This window comes from Mus caroli, unplaced genomic scaffold (genome assembly GCF_978045245.1).
Source record: "Mus caroli unplaced genomic scaffold, Mus_caroli_1 scaffold_17, whole genome shotgun sequence".
NCBI lineage: Eukaryota > Metazoa > Chordata > Mammalia > Rodentia > Muridae > Mus > Mus caroli.
This window is the reverse complement of record NW_028227272.1, coordinates 36431777-36445565: the sequence shown is the minus strand read 5'-3', so window position 1 is coordinate 36445565 and position 13789 is coordinate 36431777. Positions and strand designations below refer to the sequence as shown.

Sequence of the window (13789 nt, the reverse complement as noted above, 5' to 3'; positions counted from 1 at the left end):
TGGGCCAATTTCACATTATCCTTAGCACACTTCACTGGCTGTGGAGAGTTAACATTCAGTGATTATCCTATGAACTACTCCCTACTTCAACACATTTTTATATATGGGTATCATCCAAAACAACCTATCTCTTACAATTCAAGAGTGGCCAACGTTACCTCTCCTCAGGGTTTAGGGCAAGGAAAATGATTCATTAACAATCTAGAAAAGTATTGCTAAGACATGAACAGCATTTTTCAGGGTGTTGAGTAGTTTGAGGATAATATTGACTGTATTTTGAAGCTTGCTTTTTGTCTTAAATATATTAGTCTTTCTCTGTGTCAATTACTATCCATCTACTATTAACTTTTAATATTTATAGATTTCTTTATTTAGAAACCACGATGCATAGGTAATGAATTATCCTTTTGTAGAACAAATGTTGAAAAATTGTGATGTTCATTGCAATCCAGGATTGTGATGGCCAAAGCACCAACTATATTATCACAAACTGTTGTTTCTTTCTTAATCTCATTGGATTTTTGTTTGTCAGTGAGAGAGTGTGATTCTCAAGTATCATTCTAGTCCATGGGCCCTCCTCTAACATTGAGGGTGAAAAGTCTATCATCTTACAAATAATGTACCATTAAAATATTTTTATTTTGAATACTAGACACTATTTGGGACCTTGTGTAATAAAAATGAACAAGACAGGTAAGGTCTCTGCCTCCTTACAGTTTAAAGACTAAATAGAACACTATCCTAATTAGTTTTCTTGTCACCACGACAGAATATGTGACATAAAGAACTCTGGAGGAAAGGCTTGCCTTGTTCACTGTCTCAGAAATTCAGGTCATCATAGGAAGGGAGCCACAACAAACACGAATGGCTTTATCTTTTCTGTTCCATTCAAGCCTTAATTCAAGAAATGATGCCACCCACCCTTAGGGTAGCCTTGCCTGTTCATTAAACTCTTTCTGGAAATACCTTCAGAAGCGTACACACTGAGGTGCTTCACGAATGATTCTAAACATAGTGAAGACAGCGAGGAAAATTAACCATCATGCCCAATAGATAAGTACCAACACTGAAGAAAAATTATTTGAAAGAAGCTGGAAGAGAATGGCTTGCTTTAGACGGACAAAAGAGAAAGGAAAGAAAGTAGCATGCTCGGTGAAAACCTGCAGAAAAGAACTTTGATCTTGAACATCCCATGAAGAGGATACAGGCAGAAAAATGAGATTCTGAAAACTTTAATGTGTTTAGGAAATGTGTTGTCCAGAGTGTCTACATAGAATATCATAGTCAGAGACATTAGAGAAGAACTCAAGAATCAGGCAAGTGTCTGATGCAGTCTACCCTCCTAAGACATGATAAGACAGCCAGACTAAACTTTGAAAACAATGGGCTATAGTTTAGGAGGGTTTAATCTGGTATCATTAAACACCAGCTCAGTTTCAAATAACTGATTAAAAGGAAAGGTCTAAAAAGCATGAGAGAAAGAAGAAAGAACAGGAACAGGACCACCTCTGCAGTGGTCTACTTGGGAGAATTCTTGGCAACTTAGCCTGGGCTAATGCCTGTGAGAAGAAAAAAAAAATGACTGAATTCAAAATATATTTGGATAACAGGCAGGAATGCTGATAAAGCTAAATTTCATGGGTGAATTAAAGAAAGCAGTAACGCATAACAACATTTCATTATGAAAAATTTCAAACTCACAGAAATGTTGAAAGAATTGAGTGCTGAATATCTATGCCCTGTGGAGACTGTGTAATTAACATTTTAGTGTACTTATTCCATTGCATTTATTCATGCCACTATCAATAAATCAACCAATGTTATCCTTCAATGCTTTGGGGTAAAAGTTGGAAACATTTGCACACTCCTTACATATTCATCTAGTGCAGCATGCATATGGTTAAGTAGGACCATAGTGACACAGAGTGAAAGCCAAACTCTACTTATTGCACACAATGTAGTAAGATTTAAGACTTACCTGAATCTGTGTAAATCTGGCTTAGAGTCTTTAATTTATACTCTGTTATTATCTTGAACGTTGTTGTTGTTGTTGCTGCTGCTGCTCCTGCTGCTGCTGTCATTGTTGTGGTTGCTGTTCCTGTTGTGAGAGATGACCATGAGCATTGTAAATATTCAACAGTGTCCATACCCTCTACCCACTAGATGTCAGTAGCACCACACATGCTGTTCTCATGTTTTAAAAACAACAACAACAAAAACAAACAAACAATAAGTGGGAGGGATTGTCCTCACTCCATAGTCATTGTTTTAGATAGTATGAAGATACATACAAAACCATCTTCCAGAAATTTCCTTAATATTCCTCACCAGATAAATAAAAAGGCAAGCATATGTCTCCCTAGAAGCCACCTGAATTGTAGACTTAAAAGCTTCATAGATCAGCCTGACCTAGTGTAGAATTTCATCTAAGTATAATATTGTATGCTCTTTGGGGAAGATTAATATTGTATTTGGGGAAGTATAATATTGTATGCTCTTTGGGGAAGATTCCACGTGTATGTATATATATATATATATATATATATATATATATATATATATATATATATACATGTGTGTGTGTGTGTCTGTCTACTAACTTATTTAAACTCTTTTAGCCTCTGCACTAGTTTATTTTCTAGTTGTTGGGGCAAATTTCCTAAAAAGCAAGTTCCAAGAAAAAGGAGCTGTTTTGGTTCATAGTTTGAGAGGACACAGTCCATCAAAGAAGGTAAGAAATGGATGCATATTGATGCTAATTTATTTTTCTCTTTTGTATTCAGCTTGGGTGCCCAGCCCACAGAATGGTGCCACCCAACCCCATGGAGCATATTCCCTCCTCGTTAAGCCTGTCTGAAAAATACCCTTGCAGACAGACCCAGAAGTGTCTCTCCCAGGTGATTCCAAATGCAGGTGAGTTGAATTGCCATCACAGTCTCCATATGAAGAAAAAAAAATCAAATCTGAAAGAGTCCACATTGCAACATACCTCATAATACCTCAGACTCTGAAGCATGTTCCATGGTACATGTAGGAAAGTCAAAAGACATCTTGGAGTTGGTTTTCTCCTTCTACCATGTAGGTCCTGGGGATTAAACTCAAATTATGAGGCTTGGCAGCATTCACCCACTGAGCCATCTCCCCACCACAGATTTTGCATTTTTGGATTAAAGAACACATGACATAGAGTTTCATTCCATGACGAGAAGTATTTAATTTTCCTGATCTGAAGATTGTGCATTATTTATTGCCTGGTTTCTAGTTCCTTTGTCCTGCAAATTTGCATTTTATTCTCAAGAGTCCCAAGAGATTTCGCACTGGATTTCTTCTTGAGGCATTTTAGCAGCAAAACTTTCATCTAAGGTTGATAGCATTTGTTTTAAAAATTGCTTGAGCTGTAATTCCTGTGGTTTTCTTTTCTTTAAAGTCTCCTAATAAAGCCAGCCACTAACTTGTCATCCTTACATCCTAAAATGTGTGGTAATTCTGTTTTATTGACTGTGTCTCATAATTGTTTGGCTTATTTGTATCATGTAAGTGCCTTTGAAATAGAAAGTCGGTGTGCTTGATTATGCTACAAAACATGCCACATGGGGAGGGAGAATTCTAGTTCTGTGAGAGTAAACCAGCAGGAGAAAATCAGGCCAACATAAGAAAGTATCAGGGAAAGAGGAGATACAGAGGAGAGATTTCCTACAGTACAGAAATAAGCCTAGGGTATCTTTTCAGTTCTCTTACAGCATCCACAGTAAGCAATGAGAGGCACTGCTAAGGGCACTTGAAGGTTAATGACAACCATCCAATCATATCACAGAAGATGAAGAACATTTGATCAACTATAATAACTAGTCACTAAAATAACTAGACCACATCAAATTATCTTGTTTGTTAAGATAAATGTATTGGATTAGTCATTTTGCTAAATCCATGGATTGATATTTAACTAATTAAACTCATTTCTTCTGTAAGAAGTGATTAATCCTTTTGACGTTGCAGTGTCAAGTAAACAGGATGAGTTGATTTGGAGAGGAACAGAAACTAAATAGAGTTTTCAGCAAAGAATATGTACATTTAAATCTATTTAGAATTCAAGCCACCACTATGGCTTGTTTAATTTCTAAGATTCCCTCGACACTGGGCAGCAAACAAAGAAATGTAGAAAAATCAAGCCTGTTCTCACTCGCTTTTGATTCAACTGAAGATACGGAGCACAGTAGTGAACACATGCAAACCAGAACTCTAAGCCTTATTTTGGGAACAACTAGAAAGGCTTTAGTGCCTCAGAAATACCATGGCTCTGTGGAGTGAAGGTAATCAGAGATAGCTCATGCAAAATGTGAATTTTAACACATTAGAAGAATAGAGAAGCAGAACACAGTTACAAATGATAAAGTCTATTCTGCACTATGTAGAGCATACATTGGAATTTGTATGAGATACAAATCATCAATGTAAGAGGGATAATCAAAGGGGTGAGTGTACTGATAGCTTCAGATTTTTATTCCCATTGCCCTTTCTGACTTTTTGACTTCTCTAAATCAGTTATTTTGATGTACATCCCATGGATGGTCAGAGAAGAAAATATTGTGATGGTTGTTTGCATGGGATGGAAGCACAATACAACAAAGGCAAATTGGTGTGATGTCAATAGAATCATCAAAAAAGGGTGTACAAGTACAAATGGCATGTGGTGTGTGTGTGTGTGTGTGTGTGTGTGTGTGTGTGTGTGTGTAGGCAGGCAGAAAATGACAACATACTTTTTTCTGTGTATTTCAAATTTCATTCCATGATAGAACCCCTTATTCTACTATCTAGCTATCAGAAAGAGAAGTGACGGGAAGGGTTTACAGTTAGATAGCACTAGAAGAAAATCACTAAATTTAACACAGAAGAAGCAATTAGTAAGATAGAAAAATACCAACTTTAATATATGCTTACAGTAGCCAAGGTCAGCAGGAAGATCAGCAAATATGAGTCAAGTTATCGGAGGCATCAAAAAAGAAAATAATACAGAAAAGTTCAGAAATGAAATAGGTTTTTAAAAGTAGATTGGAGGCAATTAAAGTCAAATTGAAAAGGGATTAAGAAATAAGTGAATTAAGAAAAAATGGAATTTCATCTTCCACCTATGATGGAGCAATTAATACCTAACTTGTACTACCACTATTAACCAGTGGTGTGCTAAAGAATGTTTAATCATCAGATCTACAATACAGAAAGAAAAAAATCATTGATTTATAGAATTTATGTGTTTTCATAGTGTATGTGCCCTCTATACTTCCCCTAAAGACACTCACCTGTCAACTTAGCTGATTTTAAGAAATCAGTCATTTAGTACCTGTTTAGTACTAAACCAACTGTTCAGTACATTTAGTAATCGTATAGTACATATAATAATATAATTATTTCTTGATAATTTTGTGCAATGTATTTTGATCATAATCACCCTTCCTATTCCTTCCTGATATTACACCACTTTCCAATCCACCCCCCCCCATATATTGTGTCTACTCTTGGGGAACATACCCTTAAAGAAAACCAACTTTCCCTCTCACAGTAGTAGCACTTGCCAACAGCTCCTCATCTAGGGCTGGGACTTCAGGCATACTTCCCTTCTCCATAATCTGACTTATCGTGAGTTTGTACAGCAATCTGTGTATAATACAGTAACAACCTCTGTGCAACTACCATGAAGTGTCTTGAAAACATTGCTTCCTTATAGTCACTTCAGTACCTCAAACTCTCACAATCATTTTGCCTCCTTTTCTTCAATTATATCTAGGCTTTGAGAGGTGATAAAGATGTTCCATTTAGGGCTGAGAATTCTTTTTTTTTTTTTTCAACAAGAGTATTTCTATGACTTTCTTTTTTTTTAATTTTTAATATTTTTATTACATATTTTCCTCAATTACATTTCCAATGCTATCCCAAGAGAATTCTTTTTTTTTTTTAGGTATTTATTTCATTTACATTTCCAAGGCCATCCCAAAAGTCCCCCACACCCTCCCCCACTCACTCCTCCACCCACCCACTCCCACTTCTTGGCTGTGGTGTTCCCCTGTACTGAGGCATATAAAGTTTGCACAGCCAATGGGCCTCTCTTTCCACTGATGGCCGTCTAGGCCATCTTCGGATACATATGCAGCTAGAGACTTGAGCTCCAGGGGGTACTGGTTAGTTCATATTGTTTTTCCACCTATAGGGTTGCAGATCCCCCCAGATCCTTGGGTACTTTCTCTAGCTCCTCCATTGGGGGCCCTGTGATCCATCCAATAGCTGACTGTGAGCATCCACTTCTGTGTTTGCTAGGCCCGGGCATAGTCTCACAAGAGACAGCTATATCAGGGAGAATTCTTAAATCTCTCATTTTCTGCCCCTTGGCCAGTTGTGGGTCTTTCTCTGTGTTAATCACCATCCACTGCACAAAGAACAGTCTCTGATGAGAGTTGAGAGATGCTCTAGTAGATACAGCAAGTAGTCTTTAGGAGACAGCTAAAAACAGAAGAGTTGTAGGCTCTACTTTAAGGCATGGGTACTAATCTCCACTAATAGTGCCAGGCAAGGAGTCTGTCCTATGCAGAAAGACTTAGGTCCAATCAGATAGTGGTTAATTATTCACATGATATTCATGTTATTATTGATTGCTGGGCATATCTTTCCAGGCAAGTTTTTATTGTGACTCACAGTGTTCACAGATAGGAGGGAATGATGAGTTATTTTCCATTCCAGTAGCATGCAAAGATGCTGGTGTTGATGTATGGAAAAAGAAAAACTTATTCACTGTTGGTGGAAATGCAGATTGTTGAAGCCATTATGGAAATTAGTATGTGGTGTTCCTTAAAAAGCTAGAAATAGAACAAACATGTTTCAGCTATAGTATTCCTGGCATATACTCAAATCATTCTTTATCCTACTACAAAGATAATTGATTATCCACATTCATTGTTTCAATATTCACAATAGCAAAAAAATGGAGAAAACTTATCTGTCTGTCAACTGGTGAACAGATAATAAAAATGTGGTTCATTTCTACAATGAAATGTTATCCAGTTAAAACAAAATGAAAATTTTAGGTAAATGGATGGAGCTAGAAATGATCATTCTGAATGCTGCAACTCAGACCTACAAGATAAATATCCCATGGTTTCTATCATATGTGGATGCTAACTTTTAAACTTTAGATACATATCTAAAAGTTGGAATACCCATAGAGGTCAGAAAGATAACAAGAAGGCATGTTGCATGGGTGGCTTCCAAGGAGGCCAAGCTAGAATACAAGTAGGAAAGAAGAATAAAGGAGCAAGGATTAACTGGGCTCTGGGGCAACAGATCGGGGTAGAGGAGGATTTCCAGGAAAGAAAAATAAACACTGAAAGTCTTGAAAATGCCATATGAAAATATATCACTGCAGAATCTTCATAAAATGCAGAAAGACTTGGGAAAGGAAGTGGAGGGATGAGAGAAAGAAAGGAAGAGGGAGATTAAAAGAAGTTACCCTGTCACAGAGGAATATTGCCCCTTCTAAGTATCATAAGCTAACAAATCAAAAGCCAAATGTGAGGAATAGGTTTTGTCTCTTGGAGTTGGTCAGTAAGGTCCCATAGACCCACACACACACACAAATGTTGCAAGCTGTTGCCATTGCTCTTGGGTTCTTTCCAAAATTTGCAAGTAACACTCAAATGCTGAAGACACCACACACTTGAGAATAGAACATTGACTAACCAAGCCACTGGCAACCTGGAAGCTTTGTCTCTATTGAAGAACTTTCATCATTCTAGAAATATTTTTAGGAATTACAAGTGGGGTCTTGTGGGCTAGGACTCTAGAACACCATCATTAAAGTTGTCTACAGAAACATACAACTTTTCCTGTAAGCTGCATTAGATAGTTCTAGAATTCCAACAGTACACTGCTATAGAACTATGGAAAATATTTTTTAAAAATCTATTTTTAAGCAATGGACAGTAGAGAAACCCATAAGATTAACACCATGGGTACCATCTTCCCTTTCACTTCCTTACAACTGCAGACACAATAACCCAAACTCAATATAGCAGTCTGGGTTGAATAGCCTTACATGAAATTGCAAATACAGAAGTGTTTGGAATTTGGGGGTTGCCATGGTAAATAGAAGTGACATCAAGTATTCCAGATAAATTTATCCCAAGAGTCCTTGCCTGGGGAATCAACTGGAAGAAGAAGCCTCTTTAAAATGCCTCTGTACCAGTCATTCAGCTTCTAGTTGAGACTTCTCTAAGCCTGTACATTGAAACACCATGTGCTTAAAACACTACAAGAAAGGAAAGAGTCCAGAATTCTATACCCAACCACCAAGTGTCTCCTATATGAGAAAGAAGAAATAGGTGTGAAAGACATCTCAGTTAGTAACTTGCAATCATTAAGACCTGAACTCTAACCCCAGAATCAACACAAAATAAAGACCTAGTGACACATGCTCAAATCTCAATAATGGGCAGGCAGAGAAAAGTGGACCCTGGACTCACAGAACAACCAGACTAGCCTATTTAATATGTTCTAAGCTAGTGATAGACACTGTCTCTATGCACTAAATGGCCAGAATGTAAGAAGAGGCAACAGTTGGCACCAGCCTCTGGCTGTCATGGGCATATATGTCCGCATGCATATATACCTGCTCACAAACAAACATGTACTCATGTACATTCACACATATACATTTTCTTCTAAAAATGAAGATAAGGTGAAGGTTATTTTTCAAAGTAATAAGGAACCATCTTCAGATTGAAGGGAAACACTAAATATAGAAAATAATGAAACAGGAATATTAATGTGAGCAATCTGTTCCAATATCTTTGAAGACCGCTTATTGAATGAACCAAAGAGATCTATTTCTAGTCCACATATATATGAAACATAGAGGAGAGGGTGGGTATCTAACTATTTCCATCTAACATCTAGAGTCTGAACCAATAAAATCCAATTAAAAGAAATAGAAACATAAGTGACTCAAAGTGAGAAGTTAACCTGTTTTTATTTTAGGCAGCATAAATATAGAATTGCCTATACCTAATAAAATTTACATAGTCAACTGATAAAAGTTCAATATTCAAAAATTAATCACATGTATATGATCTAAGAGAAGCAGTTGTAAATTGAAACATTTACAAACTGTAATAGCAGCATAAAGTATAAAGACATAGAAAACAAAATTTAGTGAAAGATGTAAGACACTGATTCTAAACACAAAGTATTTTATAGAAAAATAAAAAATTCAAATGGATATAAAATGCCATCACATCACATAAACTACAGAACCCAAGTTGTCCGTTCTTTTCTATTTGATTTATACATTTAAGTTCAATTCCAATCAACTTCCTATTCTGTATTTTGATACAACAAGCAAACTGATTAGAAATTTTATTATATATGAAAACGTAAAGACATAGAATAGACAAAACAATATTTAAAAGAATAAAAATGCAGGTGATATGCTATGCAGCTCACTCTTAAATAGCATTACTGTAATCAACATACAGTAGTAGCAGCATAAACACATACCTGTACAGAGAGTAATAGAATAGAGAGTCAATAATACATCACACTGTGCTCATATCTACATCATCAAATTATTTCAACCAGGTTTCAAAAGAAAACCCAGACTTTTTATCAAATGATGTTAAAATAAATGGAAAAAATAGAATAAATAAAGAAAATAAATCTCAGTTCAATCCCTAACTTTGGGTAAACATAAAATCAACTGAAGCAGATTTTATACATTAACATAAAATAAAGAACTGAGGAAATATATAAAAGTGTATAAAGTTCCTGTACACACACGCAGGCATACACAGGCACACACATTCATACACACGCATGCACACACACTCACATACACATGCACACACATGTATATACCCACACATACACACACACACACAAGCAAACTCTTACAGTGTAGGTTTTAAAGCAATAACTTCTTATGTAGAATATAAAAACTGAAAGGTAGACCAAAATTTTAAAAGGATAATATGAAAAAGACAATTTGGGACCAATGAGCTACTTCAGCAGATAAAGGTGTTTGCTACTAAGCCTAACAACTTTAACTTAAGGCCCAGGATCCACATCGCAGAAGGAGAGAGATGACATCCATGTTGTCCTCTGACCTTCAAACAGATTATAGCTTATGCACAACACACAAGCAGAGAGAGAGAGAGAGAGAGAGAGAGAGAGAGAGAGAGAGAGAGAGAGAGAGAAACAGAGAGAGACAGAGACAGAGACAGAGACAGAGAGACAGACAGAGACAGACAGAGAGAGAGAGAGAGAGAGAGAGAGAGAGAGAGAGGGAGGGAGGGAGGGAGGGAGAGAAATGTAATTTTAAAAGTGATCTTAAAGCTAATGTTTTCAAGTTAGCTTAAACTACATCAAAATTGAAAGCCTGTTTTTGCAGGCACTAACAGAAGATGAGAAAGCAATACACAGTGCAGTGGCTATAATTGACAATGCCATAGTGCATACAGTGCATAGCCATATCCCCTTATCTCCGAGGGAAACATTCTAGGAGCTAGTGAATATCTATAACCATGGATCTTATCAAACCTATGTATAGAGCACAATATGATGCTCCTTAGAGAATATTACTAAATCTATGTTCCTTGGAATATCACAGTATTGCAACAGTCAGGCTGAAAACCTCGAAAGCTACTAGGGAAATAAAGGCTGGAAACTGTGTGCAGAATAAAACACTGGACAAAAAGACAATTTACAGCCCAGGCACAGCCCATGTGGGCCAGGACAGGGTGGTCAACATTCCATTCCATTACTCATCTGGTTAAGCCATTTAAGACCAATCTTTTCTGAAATTATCTAGTATTTCTAGATTACTGTGAATGTAGGTTGTTGAAACCATGGAAAATGACCCACAGGCAAGGAGGCTACTACTGTACCTGAAACATGCTAGAAGGGTGGCACGTGAGTACCATCACCACAGAAAGAAAAAAGGAAATACTGAGATGACTCAGTAAAAATGCTTGTCATGCAGGTATGAGGACCTAAGTTTTTCTTGCAGCATCCATGTGAAAAGCCGAGTATGGTGGTATGCATTTGTAATCCTAGCACTGTGGAACAAAGACCTGTTGATTCCTAGGGCTCACTGGTCAGCCAGCCTTAACTACTTAGCAAGTTCTGGCTCCACTAAGAGATCCTGTCTCAACAAAAGAGGATGGACAGATACCAACAAATGACACTTGTGGTGGATTTCTGACCTCCTCATACATGAGCACGTGTGTGTGCGCGAGTGAGTGTGTGTGTGTGTATCTTCATAACCATAAACACACATAGCACACACAAATAAAAAGTAAAACTATATGAGGTAATGGATTTTTAAGTAGAATAGAAACTTAGCCTTGTGCTTTACCAAAAGACTAAGTGATACATCTAAATATATACAGTTTTTGTTTTTCAGTTATTTCTTGGTAAAGCTGGGAGAATAAAAAATGAAAACAAGGGACATAGACTGAAAGAAAATATTTGTAATGAATGTAAATGTGTGTCTAACAAGATATTACATAAAGAATTATAAATAAAGAATAAAGTAAGACAAACTATAAAAACAGAAGGAAATTGTTAAGCATTGTTCACAGAAACACAGATCAGCAATCCAGGGGTGTCATGCAAACATCTGCAGCTGAAAACTCACTAGTGAGTACACCTGAAGAACAAACAGAGCTTTCATGCATCGCACAGGGAGACCCCCACATTACAAGTCACCTTGGCAGGTTCCTTAAAAATTAGGCATATATCAAACAAATGATTTAAAGTTTTCTCTTGATAAGTTTATCTCCAAAAGAATTAATATATAATATATGTGCTCATGAAATTCATGTAGATGAGTAGAGATAACAGTCTCAGTGACAACTGCCAACTCAGTGCCAACTGAAGAATCCTAAATGTACATTAAGGATAAAGGGGGAAGTTGTGAATAATGATGTAATGGTGTATTACTCAACAATAGAGACTGAAATGGATGGATGGGTGGATGGATGGATGGAAGGATGGATGGTTGGGTGGATGGATGGACAGATGAATGGACAGATGAATGGACTAGATAGATAGATAGATAGATAGATAGATAGATAGATAGATAGATAGATAGATAGATAGATAGATAGATAGATAGATGGATAGATGGATAGATGGGTTGGTGGGTGGGTGGATGGATGGATGGATGGATGGATGGATGGATGGATGGATGGATGAACAGATGAATGGACTAGGTAGATAGATAGATAGATAGATAGATAGATAGATAGATAGATAGATAGATAGATAGATAGATAGATAGATAGATAGACACACAGGCAGATAGACATTCCAACAACATAGACATTTTCTTTTTTCCTCTTTTGGCACTGTGGATTGAACCTGGGGTGTCATGTGTGGTATTCATGCTGTCCAACACTGAACCATACCCACAATATTGTATTTTACTTTTGCTTTCTTGTTTTGCTTTGTTTTGTTTTGTTTTAAGACAGATTCTCACTAAGTCTCACAGGCTAGTTTTGAAGTCACTCTATAGCCCACATAGGTTTTGAATTTATGGTTCTCTTGCTTCGACATCTCAAATAGTGAGGCCTATACCTCAAGCTTGGCTTTGGAACACATTTATAAGTATTTTAAGCAAAAGGAATGAGACAGGGAGTGCAGAGTAAATCACTACAGTTCTATGAAATTCTAAAGGACATACAAGAAATCTCAAGCGATAGACAGATCCACATTTTTGTAGAGCAGTGAATAGAGGAGATTATAAATAGGCATGAAAGAACTGTCTGGGGGGATAAAAGTTTGTGTTTCAGCTGAGGTATTGTTTAAACAGAGCACATGACTTATAAAATCTCACCAAAGCTTATGGTTAAAATTTATATTTTTGTTATCTGTAAATTATGTCCCAATAAAATCCATTTTGTTGTTAACTTATTATTTTTATTATTTTAAATACAAAATAGTGGACATAAGAATACCTACCATTTTTCAAGTGTCTTTTCTATATTAGTTACTCCATGGGTTGTTGATATGCATTACTATCCAGGCAATATAATTCAAGCATGATTTGTGACTAAAATACACATTGAACATACAATAATCTGCTCAGGTATCACTCGATGCAGCACAGGGAAAGGATCCATAGCAAGCCAACACCTGAAGTTACTATGTGAGGAAATGAAGCTAGTATGTTTGAAGACAGAGACTGGGTCTATAAGGGGGTTTTATCTGAGTGGTTGTCTTTTCAATGGAGTAGCAGGCAGGGCCACCTACATGGGTAGAGCAGCGGCCTGTAGAGAAATCTGAAATGATGCCAATAGAAGGATGAGAAGAATCGCTAGACAACCTTCTAAAAGGCAGAGAAAGGACTAGTATGCATAAGGTATAGTATGCTGGACTCTGCCACTTTCTCTGTCACCTTATGAAAAGTAAGATAGGGATGGCAGAGACAGAGGCACAGTCAGGGTTTGAGTATATAATTCTGCCCCAGGCAGGGATGACCCAGAGGCCTCCGGGAGTGGCTGATAAAAGCTAACTTAGTTGAAGTATAAAAAATATCTAATATCTGTCCCAGCTGAGGGGAAAACTGGCAATTCTCTCTTCCTTTTTTAATTATAATATTTGACTTACTATGGTTCTGTCAGACTACTAAATTGGAAATGGAATAAAATATAGTAGATAGAAAATTTGGCTGAGCCAATTAAAATATTCCACAGAGAGTCTTTCCTGTCCAAGCAACGTTATGAACCTCTGAATAAATTGGGTCTGG

The 13789-nt window shown here is 36.8% G+C and overlaps 1 long non-coding RNA gene across 2 annotated transcripts in view; it reads right to left on the bottom strand.

Annotated features, from left to right (window-relative positions):
• LOC147000642 (uncharacterized) overlaps positions 1-13789 on the bottom strand; it is a 133694-nt gene that overhangs the window by 104729 nt on the left and 15176 nt on the right. For both annotated transcript variants that reach the window (XR_015045793.1, XR_015045792.1), the window contains exon 3: positions 1979-2098. This is a non-coding gene — a long non-coding RNA (uncharacterized LOC147000642). The remainder of the gene's footprint in view (positions 1-1978; positions 2099-13789) is intronic.